Raw genomic sequence first — 25,102 nt, 5'->3', positions numbered from 1 at the left:
AGGGCACACAGGGTCCTGGGTTTATAGATGAAGGAGTTCAAAACAAAGATTGAGAAGTGGCTTCAAGGAGTTGAGAATGTCCCTTGGCAAATAGTCAGGAAATAAGGGTCTGAATCCTAAAGCCACACGAAACTGAGTTCTGTCATTGAACTCAGGAGATCTCATGCTCCAGATGAGATGACAGCTAGCTGATAATATCATCTCAGCCCCATGAGCATAAAATGCAGCTGGTTACCCTATGCCTCTAACACAAGCATTTGAAATAATGGAATGTTGTGTTAAGGTATTAAGTAGATAGTAATTTGTTATATGGAGAACCACTTAGAAACCTGATTGGATAGTCTGGCAAGATGGCCCAGGTGTTAAAGGGGATGGTTGCTAAGTCCCATGATGTGAGTTCAATCCCAGGGAACCACATGGTGAAGGGATAGAGGGAGCTGAGAAATTGTCCTCTGACACCCCACATGCTTGCAAACTAAAAGCATGCTGTCAAACACTTTTATGTTGTATATGAAGTGACATATGTAGCACTTTATGCTGTCCATAAAGTGATATAATATCATTTGTATGTAGACCATTATATAGTAAAGATGTACCTTACCTCTAGTGTATATATAGTATAAACACTAGTACTAACAGTAAGATAACAAATAGTTGCATTTATTAAATAGTCACAAGGGATTAAAATGAAATCATAAAAAGTGAATTTAATTCAGAAAAAGGTAGAAAATACAAAAATAAACAAAAATATATAAGACAAATAGAAAAACATTATTAAGGAGATAAGTTTAAATTTAATTGTATCAATAATAACATTCATTGCAAACAAGCTAAACATTCTTATTAAAAGGCAAAAACCATTGACATTTTATAGAAAGAAGGTATGTGCTGGCACCCTCAATATGAAGCTACAAAGTGAGTAAGAGTCAGAGGATAAGGCTGGAGTGATGGCTCAGTGTGTAAGAGCCCTGCTGTCTGAGGATATGAGTCCAGATGTCTACCACTCATATACAAGTGAGCCTGGTAGCCCAGCCCAGATCCGGAGTGCTCATGGGTCAGCAGCCTAGCCAAAACTCTGAACTTCAAGGTCAGTGAGTTGCATCTCAGTGAATAATGTAGAGAATGATAGAGGAAGCCAACATCCTCCTCTGGCCTCTGCATGAGCTGACATTGGCACACACATCTGTATTCGCACAATACAATCATGCTTATACCACAAACTCACATAGAGCACCACATGGCACTATAATAATTAGACATTAATGATTTTCATAGGCAAAAATAAGAAACTTTAGTTCATGTTTGAGACTTATGAGCAAGGTTGATTCAAAATACACCTAAACATATGAACTAAATATGAAAAAGTTCATAGACAAGGTCCAGTACTGACTTGCTGGGCAAGTTGTACCCACTGGAGCAATAGAACTCTGACTCTTGGAGTTACTTTCAGAATGAATTTGAGGCCTGCTCTATCGGAGGTATTTCATGTCTGGTACTGTAATATGTTCAAAGTCCAGATCACAGGTCCTAGGCAGGAGCCTACTGGTGTTTTGACATGGTTATGTTGTCAAACTACCTTCTAAATAATTATGTTTACACCTATTGATTTGTGTTGCTCTAGGTCAGAGAAGCTTCTTTGTGCAGTGGGTAGGGGTGACAGTAGAAGCATGACTGAAAAAGAGCTGAGAATAAGTGACTGGGACAGCTCACCTGTGGACAAGTCAGTATCAAACCTTCCCCCTTGCATGGCTCAGGGGACATCTTGGAAAAGTGGACAGAAAGAAATGCAGGAGCCAGGGGATGGGGAGGAGAGCATCAAAAAGCCGATTTCTGGACATGACATGACTAAAGCACACATCAGCCCATAGCAGCTGTGGTTGTCTGCAGGCTCCGTACACAATATCTATCAGTCAGAATTCCCACATGGATGGGGAGGGACTCCCAGGGCCCCACCCTTGACTGAGGAACTATTGGTAGTTGATGTCTGCTGAAGGATGCAGGGTGACTTTTTTTTTTTTTTTTTTTTTTTTTTTTTTTTTTTTGGGATTTGCCACTGGTAGGTCACTGAAGCCACAGTGGATGACACTACACCTATTAACACATGGGTTGTACTAACTGGACTAGTGAGGTATTAGTAATAATTTAAAAAAAGAAGACATGGAGTTAGGAGGAAGATGGGTTGGTGCGTTCCTGGGGGAATAGGAAGGAAGTAGGAGTGGTAGATAAGATAAAAATACATTGAATGGGTATATACAATTTTCAAAGAATGAAAATTAAATTTTATTAAAAATATTTAATTTTTTAAATTTATTATTTAATTTTTTAAATTTTTAAAAATTAAAAATGTGAAAGACACTGTTAATGTAATGAATAAATAAACCACAACCCTGATGTAAATATTTGCAGATCATATCTAATAATAACTTGTATCTATAATGTTTATGGAACTCTTAAAATTTACACACACACACACCCACAAACACACTCACACACACACAACCCTCCTTCAGTTCCCAGTGATAAATGGGGAAAGTTTGAACTGACATGTCACCTAAGGTATACAGAAAGAAAATAAGTACATACAAAAGAAACCTTGCTGGTGAATACCCAGGGGGCCCTCCACTCTCTTAGAGGAGAGGGGAAGGGGAATGGGGCACGTCTGTGGGAGTGGGGACCGGGAAGGGAAACAGGAATTGGGATGTAAAGTGAATAAAAAAAAAAACTTAAAAAATCATTGGAGTCAATAATTTGAAAACTTGAAGATTACATCATGAATTGATAAGGATGTTCTCCCTGCTCCCCAGAGGGGAATATGAAATGACATCCGCTCCTTGGAAGACAGTGAGATAGGCTGCTTAATCCCAGAATTTGTGACTGTATTTCTTTCACAGTAAAAGACGTGTGACTGAATGAAACAACGTAGAAATCCAAAGGACGATCATGAGCCATTGAGGTGGCCATGACGTCAACACAGGATCCTTTTCAGAGGAAACAGAGAGTTAGACAACAGCAGGAAACATGAAGGCAGCAGGGGGCAATTTGACAGTCTTAGAAAAAACCATCAGATGAGAAATGACAGCAACCTGGACATTAGAAAAGCAAACACAGTCTCCTCTGAAGACTTTTAGGGCTGTAAAATTACCAGACTTAAATTTATATTTATTTTATTAAATAAAATAAATTTAAATTTGTTATGGTGATTGTTACAAAAGGAGTAAGATTGGCAGACTCCTAAGCGGTTAATAATAAATCTAGACTTTTATGTGAGGAAATAAAGACATATAATTATCCAAAAATTTGTGTTGTAACCATTTGAGCAACTTTACGCATAATTGGGAACCTACCAAATATCAAAGTGAATGGACAAATTATGGCAGGCCCGTGTAATAGAACACTACTAAGCTGAAAAGGAACACACTAGGTGCTAGGGAGATGCCTCAGTGGATACAGTGCTTAATGAACAAGCATGAACACTTGAGTTCAGATACCCAGGACTCATGTACATTCTGGGCATGGTTGGTGCCCTATCTGTAATCCCAATACTTAGGAAGCAGAGACAGGGGATTGCCATGGGAAGACAAATCAGTGAGCTCCAGGTCCAAGTAGAGGGCAATCATGGCAGCTACTTGACATACCTCTGACCTCCACATGTATATATTTATATGTGCAAGCATGTTCCCTACATACTTGCAAACACTACACACACACACACACACACACACACACACACACACACACACACACTGTGTGTGTGATAAGACTTTTCTGGAAGAGACCCAACACACACACCTATTCACTCCAGATAGAAGTCCATGAAAGACCAAAGAATGAATACTACCAAGGTCCAACTTAATGGACTAATGAATTTGTTGGTGTTACTTACAGGAATATAGGTGAGAGGTTACTTACCAGGAGCAGAAATGACTCAAAGACAGCTGCATCCCCAAAGCCCATGGCGGCACAGGTGACAGTTCATAAAAGCCAGGAACCTGGAATGCACTGTACAGCTCACAGGACCCTCAACAAGTTGGAGAGTATCTTTACCAAATGACTCAGTTGCTCTGAGTCCAGTTGTTCTGCTTCTACCAGGCAGGGGGATGCACTCAGAGTCTTCTTTGCAACTTGGCTTGTCTCAAGCCACTCTCAGGAGTCTTTACTGTTTACTTGTGAGAGGAAGAGGGCCTAGACAATCTGGTCAGTTTCAGAAACTTCCTGGAGGCACTTGAGTTGTTTACCTCCTGTCTTAAGAAACTTCCCTGTAGCATAGAATGTTCATTGGTGGGGATTGGGGGTGGTCTGTGATTCATAGATATACTCACAATAATTGTACTTAGTAAAGATGCCAGAAAGAGTCCATGCTGTATGACTTCATTTTTCAAACTTTCTTAGAAATACAGGCTAATTTGTTGTGACAGATCGTGTTATTTGAGGTTGGTGAGGAGGCATTATGAAATTTAATTTTTATATTTTATTATATGAAATTATATTAAAATTCTTTTTAAAAAAATTATAAAAATTCAAGAGGAAACTTGTAGCCATGGTAGATACGTTTATCACACCAATAAGGGCAATTGCTTTAGATGTATAAATGTCATAAAAATATTTCAAACTGCATTTTAAAACTACATGCATTATTGAATGTTAATTATAGCTAAAACAACAACAAAGAATTTGTGCCTGAAAGGGTTGATGCAGACCAGTCAGAAGAACAGGTGACTGACCGGCCTGCCAGCTGAACTGCCCTACTCCCTAGATTTCGTTCTCAAAGAGACCCATTTTACTGCCTCCCCATTCCCATCCCACTGTCCTTTCTGCTGGTGTGCCCATGCCTCCAACTCCTGTGGACTTCAGCTTCCCAGGTAACGGCCATGCAGAATGGGAAAGATTTTTTATTTTAACCATCTTCACATCCAATAACTAAAATATATAAGGAATTCAAGAAACTAGACATCGACAAATTGATTGAATAATACCATTAAAATGGATTACAGACATAAAGAGAGAATTCTCAATAGAAGAATATGAAATGGATGAGAAATTCTTAAAGAAATAAATGCCAAACATCCTTAGCCATCAAGAAAATCCAAGTCAAAATGCCCTTGAGATTTTATATTACACCTGTCAGAATGGCTAAGATTTAAAAAAGGGGGTACGTGTGACAGCTCATGCTGTTCAGTTTGTGTTGCCAGGGGAACACTCCTCCCTGTTGGTGGGAGTGCAAACTTGTATAGCCAGTACAGAAAACAATATGGCAAAGCCTTAGCAAATTGGGAATCAATTTACCTCAAGACCCAGTTATCCTACTCCTAGGCATATACCCAAAGGATGCTGCATCTTACCACAAGCACATTTGGTCAACTATGTTCATAGCATCTTTATTTATAATAGCCAGAAACTGGAAAGAACCTAGATATCCCTCAATCAAAGAACGGATAAAGAAAGTGTGGTACATTTACACAATGGAGTATTACTCAGCTGTTAAAAATGACAGCATGAATGTCATCATCTAGACCAGAGAGACTTTACTCAGCAATGGATGGGAGCAGATGCAGAGTCCCACAGCTCTGGTGGAGCTCTGGGAGTCCTGCTGAGGAAGGGGAGGAACAATTGGAGGAGCCAGAGGAATGGAGGACACCACAGGAACAAGGCCCACAGAATCAACTGGCAGGGACTCAATTGGGCTCAAAGAGATCAGGGAGCCTGTATGGGTCTGACCTAGGTCCTCTGCTTATAAGTTATAGTTGTGTAGCTCGGTGGTTTTGTGGAACTCCTAACAGTAGGATTGGGGACTGTCTCTGAATTTTTTGTCTGCTTTTGGGACTCTTGTCTTGTTATTGGGTTGCCTTGTCCAGTCTTGATGTGGGAATATGATCTCATTGTAGTTTATTGTGCCATGTCTGATTGATGTCCCAGGGAAGCCTGCTTTTTACTGAGGCAAGATGAATGGAAGGTGGATCTGAGGGAAAGGGGAGGACGGGGAGGGGATGAAGGGGAAACTGCAGTTGAGAGAAGAATGAAAATACCCTTAAAAAAAGAGGGTTGTTCTAAAAATTAAATAAGATATTATGCATATAACATATACTGTAATTCCTGCATCTAATTAAGTACTCAAATTCTACCTAGTGTTTGATAGTTCTGAGGAGGCATTTTTCAAGGAATTGCCTAATTTTCTCCCAGCTGGTATAAGAGAAGAAAATGAGGACTAGATAGGTGTTGAACATAGCATTTTGTTAAATATACTATGCACATACATTATGCAATAAGGGTGTGGCTTTGTATTCTAGAGCAGAAGTTGTGACTTTTTTTCTTGGCCTCAGTATACAAAGTTTGCTTACTAAATGGTAAGATGTATTATGATATCCCCAATAACAGTAGCTGTGTAACAAATATTTGTCAGATTAAACTGAATTATCGACACAGGAATATGAAATTAATGACAATGTCCACATATAAATTAGCTAATGTCAAATTGGTTTTGGAGATTCCTTGCCTGAAGACACATAGTCTTCTCTGATGCAAGGCGTTTAGGTAATGATAGACAGGAAGCAGTGACTTATGGGCAACACATTTGGGGAACTCCAGAGTCTGAAGTGGGAAGTGCCTGGGAGAGGAGGGGCTGGGCTGGGCTGGGTTGGGTGTGGCTGGCCACTTTTAGTTCCCATGGTTTTCACATGTCCTTCCCTAAGTGAAGGAGACTCTTTACAACAATAGATATCTGTGTTCTCTCTATACATCTTGTTCTTGCTGTGTGGAGGAGTTGGATGTCACTGTGTGGGATGAATACTCTTTTTTCCATACTATGCATACCTTGAAGTTCGTCTGTGTCTGAGCATGGCACTGGATAACCCTGTGCTTGTTGTATCATAGGTCATAGTGAGTTTAATTAGTTATCCTTGGTTTCATATTTCATCATTTTTGTATTGTATCTTTACTGCTCTTCAGAGCTGACTGACAACATTGCTATCCTGACAGTAGATGTCTGTGACATAGATATTAATCAAAGTAGTTTCTGATTAAAAAGATTACAAAATGATAATTTTATAGCTCTGTGCCAATTCTTCTTAATAATTAGAGAGAAGCACATCAAATTCATAGTGAAATAGCATGATGTCAACAGAGATGTCAACCTGGCAACTTCATTCACTGATAAGGATATTGAGCAATAGAATTTTATATAATGTGGATGGAAGGGTAAATTGATACAACTACTTTGAAATTTGTTTGGCATTATTATCTACTAAGGTGAACTTTAATATAATTTATACTTTACAAATATTTTCTATTTACTTAATGCAATAAAACTTTAATAATTTAAGTCATGGCTTCTTGAATTGTGGGTCATGGCCCCATAATGAGATTGAATAATTGAGTGGGAGGAGGCTCACAAAAACAGTCAAATATTTGTGAATGCATAATAATGGAAAATTAAATCATAATAAAACATAATGAATCCAAAGAATTTCTTGCTGTGCTTGCCCACATTTCATTGTATAATTTCATTACATCTATGATTCTAAACATACTTTGCCTTGTGTATGTCACCATGACATACAGTGCTATAATTGTCATGTTTAACTGTCAATTTACCACAGTCTAGAATAGCGGTCCTCAACCTTCCTAATTCTATGACCCTTTAATACTGTTCCTCATGTTGTAGTAACCCCCAACCATAAAATTATATTCTTTGCTACTTCATAACTGTAATTTTGCTACTGTTATGGATCATAATGCAATTCATTCATATGAATCATGTGAATAAAATATCTGTGTTTTCCTATGGTCTTAGGGGATCTCTGTAAAATGGTCATTTGACAACCAAATGGATCACCACCCACAGGTTAAGAACTGCTGATCTAGAATCAACTGGGAAGAGAGTGTCAGTGTAGAAATGTCTAGATCATGTTGGCCTGTGGGTGTATCTGTGCGAGACTGTCTTGATCTCCTTAATCGATGAGGGAAAACCCAGTTTGAAAGGGGGGAATACTCCAGTGTGTTTAACTGTACATTCGAAGTTATTTTCTTTTACAGAAATATGATTATTTAATTACAGAAAACAGACATTTTTTGTTGTTTTTCAGTTAGAAATCTATTGTCTTTTTTCATTCCTTAATATCAACAGATCAAAAAATTCATTTCTTATTTATGTTAGTTTTCTTTTTTATTGGATATTTTATTTATTTACATTTCAAATGTTATCCCCTTTCTTGGTTTCCCCTCCACAAACCCACTGTCTCATCCTCCCTCCCCCTGCTTCTCTGAGGGTGATTCCCCCACCCACCCACTCACTCCTGCCTCAGCGCCCTAGGATTCCCCTTATAAGACCAAGGGCCTCCTCTCCCATTCATGCCAGATAAGGCCATCCTCTGCTACATAAGCAGCTGGAGCCATGGGTCCCTCCATGTGGTTGGCAGTTTAGTCCCTAAGAGCTCTGGGGGGGTCAGTTCTCTACTGTCTCTTCTCAGCATGTGCATAGAATACTGTGGTATTGAATCAGAATGGCTGATTTTAAAATTGCTGTGTGAGCTGCAGTCTTGACTGTGGTAAAAATCATTAAATGAATTTGGCTCAAGATTAGGACAAAATTTCCAATAATTTCTGAAACAGCTTTTATCATGCTTCTGATGATTTCATTATGTATGTATGTGAACTGAAATTCTCATTTTTTATGATTGATGATTATAAAATCAAATACCAATTAACTCTGAAAAGCTTTTAAGATTCTCGATGTTCTGCAGTCACAGATAATTCATCAAAGATTTAATTCTTTGTGTAACAACAAACAGCACATTTATCTCAGTATACAAATCTTCTTTCATCTCTAGAAAACGATAAAACTATGTGTAAACCCAAAAATTATTTTAAAATAAATTTCCTTATGATTGATGATTAGTAAATATTTGATTTGTATACATATTTTACATAGTATATATAACTAAATACCCTGGATATCATAAAAATGTCTCGGGTGCAAAAGGATCATGAATGGACAACATTTCAGAAACCCTGTTTACAGACACAGCAATTTTGCTTCTTTTTCTATACTGTCAGGAAAGAGTTTTTGCATATATATATACCAGAATGCAACAAGCAATAATTCCCACAAAGCAACCCAATGATTCAACTCAAATAAATTGGAAAAATAGGTGAAAGTATGCTTACATTACAGAAAGTACATAGCAGTGAATAGACATGCTCAGTAGCTACAAGTGTGAATCTCCAAAATATAAAACGGAAGCAAAGAAGGACACAGGAGGACACGTGAGCAGACCCAGAATTCCTTGCTGGAAATGTGAAATGGGATGTACTTATTAGGAAACTCCCTGTGGGATTATCCAGTTTATGGCTGGAAACACAGACCCAAAGCTTTGGATTTTGGTAAGAGGTAGTATTAGAAGAAGTCATAGTTAAGAATGACAGCAGTCAGTGGCTACACTAATGAGAGTGGCATGACTCACAGGAAGGGAGAGGTGAGGAACAAACGAGGAGAAACAGTGGACACTATTGGAGAGAAGAGAAGAGTCGGGAACAGATATAAAATTGGCAGGCTCTATTGCAAGATGAAAATATGAAGCTTTTTGTGAGACTCATCAGGAGCCCAGAATGCCTGTCCTCCGAGAAGCTCTAACCAGCAGCAGACTAAGACAGATGCAGATACAGCTAAGCACTGGACTATGAAAGAGTTAGGGAAAGGATTAAAGGAATTGAAGGAGATGGCAACACCATAGGAAGACCAACAGTGTCAACTAACCTGGATCTCTGGGAGTTTCTTGAGACTGATCCACCAACCAAAGATCACACAACAGCCTGGTCTGTGGCCCTGGCACTTATGTAGAAGAGGGTTGCCTTGTCTGGCCTCAATGAGAGAGGGTGTGCCTAATCCTATAGAGGCTTGATGCCCCAGGGTGAGGGATGGGGAGGCACTATCTTAGAGGCAAAGGAGAGGAAAGATGGGGGAAGAACTCTGTGAGGGAGGACCAGGACAGGGTGGGACAACATTTTGGATGTAAATAAATAATTAATTAATAAAATTAATAAAAAATGTAAAAAAGTTTCAGGAAGAGGAGAGGTATAAGTGAAATGCCTGTGCTTTCTGAGCACAGGATCCTGTGTGGATGAATAGACTACACACAGGTGGGGTTGGTCCTGGAAAGAACTAAGAATCAGCAGACTCAAGTCAGGGAAACTTCAGAAACAGGAAGAGAAATATTTAAATCTCTTTCACCCTCGTGATTATGAAAGTCATTTAAGAAGTTGGAACCAGGCACCATCTTTAATCCTCAGCATTTGGGAAGCAGAAGTAAGCAGATTTCTGAGTTCAAAGCCAGTCAGGTTTACAAGAGTGAGTTCCAGGACAGCCAGGACTAAAAGAAATCCTGTCTCAAAAATGAAGGTAAAATGAATTTTATCTTATAAAATGAAATCTCAGTTTTCAAGATAAAAAGTGAAGTAAACTTATTTAGGAGGGAGATTCTTGGATATGTAACTGTGATGCTTGGTATATTAGGGGTTATTATATTTACAATAGTAGTCCAAAATTATTTCACTTCTTATAAAATATAGTTAATAAGAATCTGAACAGTACAATTATTGTGATTTTAATACAGAAATAAATATACTTTAACATGCTTACACACACACACACACACACACACACACACACACACACACACACATCTCAAAAAATGTAGCTGCCAGGGGTTGGGGGTGGGGGCAACTTCTAGAAAGTCCTAGAAACCTGGGATGGGGGAAGCTCCCAGGACTCAATGTGGGTGATCTTAGCTTAAATGCCCAACAGTGCAGATAGAGAACCTGAAGAGACCACCCAGTTAGATAGGGCCCCCAGTGGAGGGATAGGGACACCAATCCACCTTCAAAATTTTTGACCCAGAATTGTTCCTGTCTAAAAGAAACACAGGGACAAAACTGGAGCAGAGACTAAAGGAATGACTGACTTGAGATCCATCCCATGGACAGACACCAAACTTTGATACTATTACTGATGCTATGTTGAGCTTGCCGACAGGAATCTAACATGACTGTCTTCTGAGAGGCTCTACCCAGCAGCTGACTGAGAGAGATGCAGATACTCACAGCCAAGTATTGGACTGAGGTCAGGGACCCCTATGGAAGGAAGAGTTAGGGGAAGGACTGAAGGAACTGAAGAAGATAGTGACCCCATAAGAAGACCAACAATGTCAACAAATCTGGACCTCTGGAAGCTCCCAGAGACTAAACTACCAACTAAAGATTGTACACAGGATGGCCCCAGGCTCCTGACACTGTAGCAGAGGGCTGCCTTGTCTGGCCTTAGTGGGAGAAGATGTGCCTAATCCTTCAGAGATTTGATACACCAGAGTGGGGGGTATATGGAAGGACACCCTCTCAGAATCAAAGGGAGGAAGGATGGGGGAAAGAATTCTTCAAGGGAGGACCGAGAAGTGGGGAACATTTGGGTTGTAAATAAATAAAATAATTAAAAAACCTCAACCTGTTCAGCAAGCACCTAAGATTCCTGAGGCATCGCAGAGCCTTAACCTTCAGCCAATGACTTTTATCAACCCTGGATATTCCTACCTTCCTCCCCAAAACTATATAAACCTTGACTCACCCCAAATAAAGTTTATCTGTCTCCTTCAAAAAAAGAAAAAATGAAAACCAAAACAAAACACAAAAGTTGAAAACCACAAAAAGGTATTTTTAAAAGCCAAGATTAATTTAATGACTTTTAACATGTGATGATTTTTCCCTCTCTACTTATAAATGCATATCAACATTTCAGTATAAACTGGGATCGTAGTCTAGTTACAATTCTGTTGCTTTAAGAAATTCACTGTTATATAAATCATTGGAATTTCCCCATATTCTTCAATGGTGTCTTGGAATACAATCATTAGTGAAACATTTAATGACAAATTTGTCATTGAACTGACAGGTTGGTCCAATGCCAGTCAGGTGAGTGAGAAGCAAATGACAGATGAAGTGGATACATCAAGTATAATTGCTTTCAAGCAGTTTGATGAATGCAAAAGATACAGGAAAAGTGTTGAACAAAGAGGCACTGGTCGAAGGAGATGTATGTGAGTGTAGGACAGTTGAATGTAAGTGTAGGCTAAAGGTCAATTTCAGAGGGGAGTACATGAGCATGATGATTGATGGAACACATTCTTAGAGGAGTTGTGAGGGGAAGAGACATGAAGAGTCCACAGAACAGACACGGTTTCCACTGAAACAGGAGTATAGTGGAGCATGGACTATATATAGTGCAATATCAGGGTACAGAGAAGGAAAGGTTGTTAAATTCACATAATATAGGAAAATAGAAGTCACAGAAAATGGAGAAAGGATATATATTGGGGTGATGGATAACACAGCCAAGGCAAAATGATAGAGGCTGATTCAGAGATGAGTTTCAAATCTGTGAATAGCTGTAAGAGCCTGGAATAAAAATAAGTCACGTGAACTCAATAATACACAGGCAGAGAAAGTAAATTAGTAAAATTAGATAGTTTGCCAGAACTGGAGCTTGCCAAGGCAAATGTCTTGGAAAGGGGAGTTCACAAGGGATTTTGGAGGTTAACTGGAGACATATTAAAACTTTTACCAGAACCAAGACTGGGTAAGGAGCAACATAGGCAGTTGAGTAGAAATGCAGAAGTCATTTTAGAAGGTTGAGTTTGAGCAAAATGCCAATCATGTGGATGTTGAAACTAACAGAACATACTGCAGAGCAGGTTGGGAGAATACTTTAAGCCAAAAGCTAACTAGGAGCTAAATGAAAGAGCCCAGTAGTGGGTAAGAATCAGCAGCAAGGAGGATATAGGAAACCAAAGAAGGGGGCTTCAAAGCCCAGGCCCTGCTGAGAGCTGGTAGAGGGAGAGTTGCTTCCTAAGAGTCAGTGTAGACAGCACTGGGAAGTTTTGACCTGCTGTCTGGTAAAGGGTTAAAGGATGCATCTAAGAGAAGGCCAAGGATGTGGGTGCTTTTCCACGGTGGACTGAATTCCACAGGGCATAGGGTTGAATATTTGTCTATAAACCTAACATCTGCTAGGAGTCCACAGACCTAGATCTCTCTCCAACATGTCTTTAGCACACCCCAACTATACCACTATTGAACATGCTCTTTATTTAATGTCTGCAAATCATTGAAATCTCCCATATTTTCTCTGCCTTCCTGTACACGCAGTGAATGATCTGGAAGATTCTACAGAACTTTCCAGACAGGCTAAATGAGTGTTAAGTCTGGAAAGAAAAAGACAATAACAAGTGACGTTAAGAATAACAATGTCAAGAAGAGACCCAGAACTCTTCCACTTTGTCTTGTTTCTTCCTTTAATGTTTCTATGTAATTTCAGCAAACTGAAAATAAGGTTTTCACAAGCATTTTCTAGGGTGGGTAAGTCTGCTGTATTTGATGTTCATGTGAATTAACTTTCCAGTTAGGTAACTGAAAACTAGATGATACAAAGATTTTTAAAATAACTCCACAATTTTAAACCCAAGGGACATATCTACCACCACCACTACCACCACCAATAACAGCCATAGCAACATCAAAGTAACAAGAATTAACAACCATTGGTTATTAATATTTCTCAGCATCCATGGACTAAATTCCCCAATAAAAAGACACAGGTTAACAGAATGGATATGAAAACAGAATCCATCATTCTGCTGCATACAAAAAACACACCTCAGCAACAATGATAGACATTACTTCAGAATAAAAGGCTAGAAAAAGTTTTCCAAGCAAACAGACCCAAGAAGCAAACTGGAGTAGCCATTCTAATATTTCAGAAAGAAGACTTTCAACCAAAATTAATCAAAAGAGATGGGGAAAATACACTTCATACTCATCAAAGGAAAAATCCACCAACATGACACCTCAGTTCTGAACTTCTGTGCTCAAATGGAAGGGCACCTACATTTATAAAAGAAACGTTACTAAAGCTCAAAACATACACTGAACCCCACATACTAATAGTGGGAGATTTTAATTCCCCACTCTTACTAATAACAGGTCATGAAGACAGAAAAAATGAACAGAGAAATAATGAAACTAACTGATGTTATGAATCAAATGGACATAACAGATAGCTACAGAATATTTCACCCAAACACAAAGAATATACCTTCTTCTCAGCACTTCATGAAATCTTTGCCAAAATTGACTGTATAGTTGGTCACAAAGCAAGCCTCAACAGATAAAAAGAAATTAAAATAACTCCTCGTATCTTATCAGAGCACCATAGATTAAAGCTGGACTTGAACAACAACAGAAATGACAGAAAGCCTACAAACTCATGGAATCTGAACAATTCCCTACTCAATGATCACTGTGTGAGGGAAGAAATAAAGAAAGAAATTAAAGACTTCCTCGAATTCAACGAAAATGAAGGGACAGCATACCTTATGAAACACAATGAAAGCAGTGCTAAGAGGAAAGTTCATAGCACTAAGTGCCTTCATAAAGAAACTAGAGAGTTCTCATATAGTAATTTAAAAGTACACCTGAAAGCTCTAGAAAAAAAGAGGCAAACACTCCCAAGGGAGTAGATGGCAGGACAAAAGAAATCAATAAATTAGAAACAAAGAGAATACAAAGAATCAACAAAACCAAGAGCTGATTTTTTTTTTGAGAAAATCAGCAAGATAGATAAACCCTTAGCTAAACTAACTAAAAGGCAAAGAGGCAGTATCAAAATGAGCAAAATCAGAAATGAAAAGGGAGACATAACTACAGACACTGAGGAAATTCAAAGAATCATTAGGTCTTATTTCAAAAGAAATGGATGATTTTCTAGATAGATATCACTTACCAAAGTTTTTTTTTTGGCAGTTTTTTATATTGGATATTTTATTTACATTTCAGATGCTATCCCTTTCCCCATTTCCCCTCCCTAGAAAACCCCTATCCCATACCCCCTTCTCCTTTTTGCTTTTATACAATTTTTTAAAAATGTTAACCAAAGGCTTTATAAATTTGGTAATGCTCAATATCAATCAGAAGTGTAACCTAATACCCAACCTAGATATATCAACTATCTTTGACTGGCGGAGACATGTGAACATCTGCCTCCATGTCTGGCCCCCCTCTCTCTTTCTCTCTCATCACCTAGCTCCTCCTCTCCTTCTCCTCCTCCTCTCCTTACTCCTCCTCTCCTTACTCCTCCCACCTTAGCTCCTCCTACATATCACCCTTCCTGTTAAAATAAAAATTTCTCTCAAAATACAGTTAGAGCATAACTATATCAATTTGTGTCAGTAAGGTGCAAGATAGACCTGATACCCAATCCATCATTTTGTTGACTAAGCAGAACCTCTGTCATCTCTCCTATATAAAAGACTTAGTTCTGAACCTGGCTTTTTTTCTTGGCTTTAGAATGAATGTCAGCTTAAAACCATCCTCCCAAATCTTTTCTCTCAAAGTAAATAGTAAGGATTGGCTATGAGACTATAAGTTTTCAACCCCATCAGAAATACAGAATGACTGAGTTAACTGAAATTATGGGAAGCACAAAGCATAGCTTCTAAAGCATATTCAATTTATAGAGACCGCTGAACACCTGGACAGTCCCTATACTACAGAATGTTGGAGCATCAAATCTTCAGCCTTCTGGCCCAGGATCATCTGACAGACCTTAGTGATGCAGAATTATTAAGGGCTGATTACTCTGTCTTGGCAGATATAGTCAGTCGACTATTCTGCAAGTGTGTCCTTTTCTGGACAGTGATTTGTCTGTAGATGGAAAGAGGCAATTCTTGCCTAGTGGCTGACTCACCACAATTGGAATAACTCCAAAGATGCTTTTAATTTCTTCTTAGAATCCAAGACAGGAAGCTGTCAGGAGCAGACAGGTCTCTAATCAAAATGAACATTAATACTGAAATTTTTGTAACGTCAATTCTGTGGATTTCTGATGTTTTGAAAACCAACTATCCATGTAAGGCAATCTGGACTGTTGTCTGTTAACTCCTCTTAGCTATTTCTAAAGAAAATATAGAAAACACCCTAACAATAAACTCAAAGCCATAAATTTGCTATAGGCCCTTAACTCACAGGCTAACCATCTCAAATGAGTTAAAAAAGTTAAAGAAGGACTGGGTCTAAGCCTTGTATTCCTAAATGTGTTATACAGGTGCAATGCCTATGATTGTAACAATATTCATCTCACTTTTATATTAATAAGAAGCTTGTACCAATGAAAACCTTAAATTTGAAATCAAAGTAAATTTTGTACCATTTAAGAAACTATAACTTCATCTTAATAACAATTATACATATTTCTACCAGTAGATTATGGCTATGCAATAAATCCTAGCTAATCCTCCCTGTTCCACCAAAACCACTACTTTTCCATAGAAAGACAGCCCAATATTAACCACCTCAGTCCCCAAGCCCAGGGAATAGGGGAGCTGACTCTTCATTAACTTCTTCAAGCTGATTATGGGTGTTGAGCTATTAGAAGAAGGGTTTGGGGAAGAGTAAATTGATAAGCCTCTGGTACTGTGTCTTCACTGCATCCAGCTGGAATTCTAGGACATCAGAGGTTTGAGCAGGTCTGCTCAGCTTGCTTGATGAGTAGATACACCAAGGCTATGTATTCTGCAATATACAATTCTCAAAACAAATTTTAGTATCAAGATAATTGTTTCTTTGAATTCTGGAATCTAGTCTTCTTGGGGCCTGCCTCTGTCATGTCTAATCCATATAATTCTGGGAGTTTCTATGAGGGTGTGCTCCCACCATACTCCCATTTTTGCCTTCCTGCTCTCAAATTTCCCAACATCAGGGAATCCAAACTTATGGGAACCTAGGCCCTCCACTTCCACTGATGCCTAAATCCTTACCCCATTCTCCCCTCCAGTTACTATGAGTTACCAAAGTTAAATCAAGATCAGGTAAACTATTTAAATAATTCCAAATTCCCTAAGAAAATAGAAGTATACATTAAAAGTCTTCTTATCCTACCCCACTCCCAAATCCCAGACACAGGCACAGAATTCTACCAGATTTTTAAGAAGAGCTAATACTCTTCAAAATGTTCCACAAAATAGAAACAGAAGAAACATTGCCAAACTCCTTCTATGAGGCCACAGTCACCCTGATACCTAAACTACACAAAGACTCAACAAAGAAAGAGAATTTCAGACTAGTTTCTCTCATGAACATTGGTGCAAAAATACTCATTAAAATACACACGAACTGAATTCAAGAAGACATCAAAAACATTACCACAATGACCAAGTAGTCTTCATCTCAGGTATGCAGGGGTGGTATAATATATAAAAATCCATCAATGTAATCAACCATATAAACAAACTAAAAGAAAAAAAATGAGATGATCATCTCAGTAGATGCTAAGAAAACCTTTGAAACCCCTTCACGTTAAAAGTCTCAGAGAGATCAGAGATACAAAGTGCATTTCTAAACATAATAAAAGGAATATACAGCAAGTCAATAGCGAACATCAATATTAAATTAAATACAGAGAAACATAAAACAATTTCATTAAAATCAGGGATGAGACAACTGCCTACTTTCTTCATATCTATTCAACATAACATTTGAAGTTCTAGCTAGTGAAAAAAGATGATTAAAAGAGAACAAGGGGATATAAATTGGAAAGAAAGACCTCAAACTATTTCTATTCGCAGATGAGGTGATAATATACATAATAGACCTCAAAAATTCTACCATAGAACTTCTACAGCTGACATACATCTGCAGCAAAGTGGTTGGATACAAAATTAACTGAAAAAAAATCCCTCCTTTATACAAACAATAAATACACTGAGGAAGAAATTAGGGAAACAACACCCTTTACACTAGCCACAAATAATAAAACATATCTTGATGTAATTATAACCAAACAAGTAAAACACCTATATAACAAGTACTTCAAGTTTCTGAGGAAAGAAATTGAGGAAGATATCGGAAGATGGAAATATCCCTCAAGCTCTTGGGCTGGTAAGAAATGGCTATCTTACCAAAAGCAATCTACAGATTCAATGTAATTCCCATCAAAATTCCAATACAATGCTTACAGACCTTGACAGAGCAATTCTCAACTTCATATGAAAAACCAAAAAACCCAGGATAGCCAAAACAATTGTGTACAATAAAAGAGGTATCACCATCCCTTATTTTAAGCTATACTACAGAGCAATAGTAATAAAAACTGTGTGGTATTGGCATAAAACAGGCAGGTTGATCAGTGGAATTAAAGACCCAGATATAAACCCATACACCTACAGAAACTTGACATTTGACAAAGAAGCCAAAACCATACAATGTAAGAAGAAAGAAGAAAGCATCTTTTCAACAAGTGGTGCTGGTCTAACTGTATGTCCTTATGTAGAAGAATGCAAACAGATCCATATCTATCACCCTGCACAAAACTCAAGTCCAAGTAGATCTGGGGCCTCAACATAAAATCAGACACACCAAATCTAATAGAAGAGAAAGTGGAGAAATATCTTGAACACATTGGCATAGGAGACAACTTCCTGAACAGAACACTGATAGCTTGGGCACAAAATAAGATCAACAATAAATGGACCTCATGAATCTGAAAATCTTTTGTAAGGCTAAGAACACTATCAACAGAACAGAATCATAGCCTACAGAATGGGAGAATATCTTCACTAACCCTACATCTGACAGAGGACTAATATCCAAAATATATAAAGAACTCAAGAAATTATATACCAACAAATTAAAACTGGGTTACAGAGCTAAGCAGAGAATTCTTAACTAAGGAATCTCTAGTGGTCAAGAAGCTCTAAAAGAGATGTTCAGTGTCCTTAGTCATCATGGAAATGCAATCAAAATGACTCCGAGAGTCCACCTTACAGCCATCAGAATGGCTAAGACCAAAAAGTCAAATGACAGCACATGCTGGTGAGGATGTGGAGCAAGGGAAACACTCCTCCGTTGCTGGTGGGAGTGCAAAGTTGTAGAATCACTTTGGAAATCAACTTGGAAGTTTCTCAGAAAATAAGGAATAATTCTACCCCAAGAACCAGCTATATGACTCCTGGGCATATGCAGAAAAGATGCCCACTATTCCACAAGGGCAATTTTTCAACTATGTTCATAGGAGCTTTATTTATAATAACTAGAAACTGGAAATAACTTAGATGTCTCTCAACTAATGAATGGATAAGGAAAATGTGGTACATCTATACAATGGACTACTACTCAGCTATTAAAAACAAGGACATCATGAAATTTGCAGGCAAATGGATGGACACAGAAAATATCATCTTAAATGAGGTAACCCAGACCCAGAAAGACACATATGGTATGTACTCTTTATAAGTAAGTGGACATGAGCCATAAAGTACAGAATAACCATGCTACAATCCACTAACCCAAGAAACTAAGTAATAAGGAGGGCCCAAGAGAGGATGCATGAATATTACTCAGAAGAGGAAATAAAATAGTCTTGTGAGGTGGATAGAGACATGGAACTGGGAAGGAAAGAGAGCCAGGAAGGGAATGAGGATGGGGATCAGGTGTGGGGAGAGGGGGTCAGGGAGAAGGCTGGGAATGAGAATGGAAATTATCAGGGGGCATCTCTGGGAGTAGCTGAAGACCTGGAACAAGGAAGGCTCTCGGAGTCTATGAAAGTGACCCTAGCAGAGATTCCTACCATTGGGGGTCATAGAGACTAAAGTGACCACCTCCTGTAGGCAGGTGAGATTTCCAGTGGAGAGAGGGGGACGTCAATCCACCTACAAAACCTTTTAATCCCAAATTTGTCCTTCCTATATTATGTGCATGAATAAAAATGGATCAGAGACTGAGGGAAAGGGCAACCAACAACTGTCCCAACTTGAGATTCATCCCATGTGAGAGAGCCAACTCCTAATACTATTAATGATACATTAATATGCTTGCAGACAGGAAGCTATCATAAATATCTCCTGAGAGACTTCATGCAGCAGCAGATGGAAACAGATGCAGAAACCCATAGCCAAACATCAGGCAGAGCTTGGGGAGTCTTGTGGAAGAGTGAGGATGGAACTGAGAAAGCTGTGGGGTCAAGGACACCACAGAAGACCAACAGAGTCAATTTACCTGGGCCCATGGGGTTTCACAGAGACTGAACCACAACCAAAGAGCATGCACAGGCGGGATCTAGGCTCCCTACACATTTGTCACAGATGTGCAGCTTGGCCTTCATGTGGGCCCCCTAACAATTGGAGTGGGAGTATCTCTGACTCTGTTACCTGCCATTGAATCCTCTTCCCTTAACTGAACTGCCTGTTTTAGCCTCAGTCAGGGAGGATGTGCTTAGGCATGCTGGGACTAGATGTCTCAGGGTGGGGTGGTGCCAAATAGGGGTTTCCCCTTCTCTGAGGTTAAGGGGAGGAGGTTATGAAGGGGGAGGAATTTATAAGGGTGAAATTGGGAGGAGAGGAGGGAGAGGGGCTGATTGGGACGTAAAGGGAAGAAATAAAGAAATTAATAAAAAATAAAGTCATATTGTTGGGTAAAACCCACTTCTGGGTTTGAAAATACCTGAGCTCAAAATCTCACTAGTCCATGGGGTTGGTTTGAAATCTCACCAATCCCCATCCTGGAAATCTACATCCTGGAAAACTTTCCCAAGGAAGCAAGGAAGCAAGGAAGCAAGGAAGCAAGCAAGCAAGCAACCAACCAACCAACCAATCAAGCAAGCAACCAGTCAAACAACCAACCAACTCACTTCCAACCTTATACAATCTTGTCTTCTGCTTAGTTCCCTGTTGCTTCTGTCTGAGCAGAGACATCCATTCTCTTATGTTTCTCCTAATAAATTCTTGTGTGAGGTTTGTTATGTGGTGTGACTTGGTGATATTCCTTGGCTCCCAACTCTCAGGATATCTTTCCCTTAAGAGCTATAACACTTATACCCATTTGGCTCTTACATTCATGAGTTCATCATTGTGTAATCTTTGAAAATAGAGAGGAGAGAGTGCTTAGTACTGTTAAATACTGTCCATATATTGTTTCATCTAATTCTTATAAGAATCTGTTAACATATGCATTGAATTGTCTCATTTTATAGTGAGAAACCAAGCCACAGTCAGAAGTCAGGATATGACAGATTTAAGTCAGATCTCAGTAATCCGGCAACTGGTCTCATCGCCATTACTCTGGTTATGATATGAGTATATAGCAACACAGGGAGAATGAATAATTCATTGTGGTTCCTGGATATCCCTCCACTCTTGTGCTGTCAGCTGCTAGTCCAACAGTTTTCAGATGTGCTTTAAAGCTGTGTGACAATTAAGAGCCATGTTAAAAAGGACACAGTTTCTGTTTTCAATATAGAAGATAAAATTTGGTAGATTCACCTGAAAAAAATTTCTATTACATGTTCTCCTCTGTATTGAACTCAGGCTAGCCCTCTTTCTTTTGTTTTGAAATTAAATCTTTAAATGTTTAGCAAAATAATTGACAAGCAGAATGCAAAAAATTAATACAATAAGTAATAATGTATGAAAAATAAAAAATTGAAAAAAGTTAGTCAGAAAAAATAGGGAATCTAGACACAAAAATATACTTGAAACCATATTCACACTCTGCACACAAATAAGAAATTTCTTGAAGAAACTATAAAACCAATAAATATTTCACCAAGATCTTACCTCTAGTGTAGTTCAGAAAAGTAATTTGAACTGTGAAAACACCAGAGAAAGCATTTAGATTTCATTATATATGAAAGTGTAAGACATAAACAACCAGAATGTTAGTTAAGGAACAAGTCACAGGTTGGAAAATATGAAAGAAGTGTGTCAGCATCAGTAGGAATTTAAGTATGCCTCCACTTTTAAGAGAGAAAAATCGAAACAAAGCATCGCTTTCATTTCTAGTAGAAATGTATTATAAGGTATAGATAATTATTTCATTTTTGCTGAGATCTCTTTGGTAGTTTTCATCAAGAGTCCTTACAACTTCAAGTTGTAAAATATTATATTCATGACTTCTCAGTTCCTGTGGTAGGTTTAGCTAATGAGTTATAGGTCACACAGTTGGGCTTGAGTCCCCCTCCCCTACTTTAACGTATCTGTACAGTAACCCGGATGGCCATGAGATCTGAGCCTGTTCTAATTCATGAGACTATAATACTATCCAGCCAATATTTCTTTGTTGGCATTCATGGAGATTTTGAAAGACAGATGTCTTATGTAATTTAGAGGTATAAAGTCATTGACTTCTATAGTTTCTCAAAGGTAAACAAACTCAGCCTCAAAGGATTGGTTCTTAGTGCTTAATGTCTTCTAGGGAGGTGTTGCTTCTCCTTTCTGTGACTACAGACTGTTTATTGTTTTTGATAATGTTTTCTTACTTGATGTAGAATTTGTTCAACCTAACTTCACTCTTCTTTTGAAGACGAGACTGTAGTTCGCTTTTCTGAAGCTTCCTGGACAGGTAAATATCTTTGCATTCCCCCAGGGCTTCTTGGGCTTCTTTTCTGTTCCACTCTCTGTAAATAAAGGAAATGAGAGTGATGGGTAAGTGAAAAGGACATTTTATCTAAATCTACACATCCTGAGTAGGAGTTATCCTTTCTAAAGATGTGGCGGGAAATGGGGAGAGAGGGAGATGAGAGGCAGCATTTGGCAGCGAGGCAACCAGTGGTTGGTGACTGGGATCTAGCATGTTAGAGACAGGAGCTATGAGTTAGAGTGTTGCTATGGTATGCTAAATTTACTTTTCATTATTTTTCTCTGTTTCCAGATCTCACTGGGCAGAGCATGTGCATTTAATGAGAGGTACCCGCTGTCTGAGAGAAGTTAATTTTCTGTCTTCATAGAACTCCTTTCTGTCCTGAGATCCTTGATCAAGGAGTTTAAGATTGACAAAAACCAAAACACAAAAACGAAACAACAACAAAAAAACCAAACCAAACCAACCAACCAAAGAAACAAAAAGATCCCCAAACAAATGAAACTATACAAACAGAGAAAAGCATTTCCCTAAACAGTCATTTCAGACCATGGGAAAGACAAATACAAGTTCTAATGTTTCAAACTTTTATTTATTTATTTTTTGATAAAATCCACCACAATCGATAATGTCTCTGCTCAAAGTTCTTGGTGCAGTGGGCTTTCACTCCGGTTAGAGCCTTCATCCATAAGTGATCCTCAAATAGAGGAGATACAGGAATTTATAATTTTGAAAATGCTACCACATCCTTTTGTTTTCTTGATGGCAGTTGAGTTCTGTTTTGTAAGCTCCACTTAGGAAGAGTTCTTCTAAATTAAGCTCTGGATTTGCTATTTCGGGCTCCCTGCTCAGCAGTCCTCGTGCCTTGTGACATTACTTCTGCTCTGTTTACCAATAGTGTGAGTCAGGGCTTGTGTCTGTGGCCAAGTCAGTCTGGTAATTGCTGAGAACTTAATTCCTCCAATTTAAAGGAAGGTGCTGCCGCCCTGGAAGGGGAACCTGGAAGAGCCAGAGTTCCTGAGACTGATCATCAGTGTGTGGGGCTGTCTGTCATAATGAAGTTTAGAAACAGCAGTTTGGGTTTTCCCTGGCTTCCCTTTGTAGAATGACTCTTATTCACTGGCTTTTGTGACAATCATTGTTTGATGGAGGGACTGTGGTATTAGAGACTTCTTTGTCTATTTTTTTTTTTTAAGCTAATTGATGTATTTCGATCAGATTACTTTTTCTATCAATGTTCGGGTTTTATTGCTGTGATGAGACACCATGACCATGGCAAATCTTATAAAGGAAAGCATTTAACTGGGGCTGGCTTACAGTTCAGAGGTTTAGTCCATTGTCATTGTGGTGGGAAGCATGGCAGCACACAGACAGACATGGTGCTAAAGAAGGAGCTGAGAGTTGTACATCCAGATCTGAAGGCTGCAGACCGGCAGAATGAGCCACTGGGCCTGGCTTGGGCATCTGAAATCTCAAAGCCTACCTGCAGTGACACACTTCCTCCAACAAGGCAATTGTACTCTGTCTAAAATCGAAAGCCTTCTTAGGCCAGACACCCTTCTGCCTTTATAGGTTATGGAAATGACCTTGTGACTTGCTTATTTTTCCTATGGAGAAACCACTTTCTCTCTGCTTCAGATTTTTTTTTTTGTTGTTGTTGTTTGTTTTTTCGAGACAGGGTTTATCTGTGTAGTCCTGGCTATCCTGGAACTCACTCTGTAGACCAGGCTGGCCTCAAACTCAGAAATCCGCCTGCCTCTGCCTCCCAAGTGCTGGGATTAAAGGCATGCGCCACCACCACCCAGCCTCTGCTTCAGATTTTTATGATCTGGCTGAATATGCTGTAAGTAGAACTAACTTCTGGTCTAGGTTGGAATTTTTGATAATGAAAAAACTATTCTATAGTGTATGGACATGTCATACAAGTCATAAACTGAGTCTCACAAACTACATTTTATTTTTATACGAGAACTTAGGCTTTTTATTGCAAACCTCTTCTCTATCTGGTATCAGAAGGCTTCAGATAAATTCTGCCAAATTAGTGACTTCTCCAATGTTTAACGGATTCAGTCCATTCAGAAAAACAAGCCTGAGTTTTCTGTTTCTGTTTCGTGGTTCATAGTCTGCGTCTTCCCACTCTCTTCTTAGAGGGACAGGAGCTGTCTAATAGCTTCCCATGGCCCATTGGGACACAGCATTGCTCTCTCTCTCTCTCTCTCTCTCTCTCTCTCTCTCTCTCTCAGCAGTTTTAAATCTACTGTCACTAGAATCCACTAGTGTGAGGTACCTGTATTAAGACTACAGTGGACTCACTGCCTCTTTGCTGTATACCTTGCAGTATGGGGTCCAGCTGCCACAGTCTCACTGGCTGAATGGAAGTGTGGCCTTTCTGTCCTCTCTCCTCACATTCAAGATGTTAGAATAGGGACAGTTGGATGCACATGTCTTCACACGTCTTCTCTGATTTCAGGAAGCTTCTTAATAAAATAATTGACTTTTTTTCCTAAACGAATTCTTTATACAAATTCAGCTCTTTTTTTGGTTGTTATTTCTTTTGCAGTTAAGAAGGCCATCCCATAGAGCTGTCAGATGTGATACAAATTTATAGAAGAATCTGTTGAGGTGCAAAAATATGTGAAACCCAAACATATATGAATGG

The sequence above is a fragment of the Arvicanthis niloticus genome, chromosome 12 (genome assembly GCF_011762505.2).
Source record: "Arvicanthis niloticus isolate mArvNil1 chromosome 12, mArvNil1.pat.X, whole genome shotgun sequence".
In the NCBI taxonomy this organism is placed as follows: domain Eukaryota; kingdom Metazoa; phylum Chordata; class Mammalia; order Rodentia; family Muridae; genus Arvicanthis; species Arvicanthis niloticus.
This window is presented reverse-complemented; position numbering follows the sequence as displayed.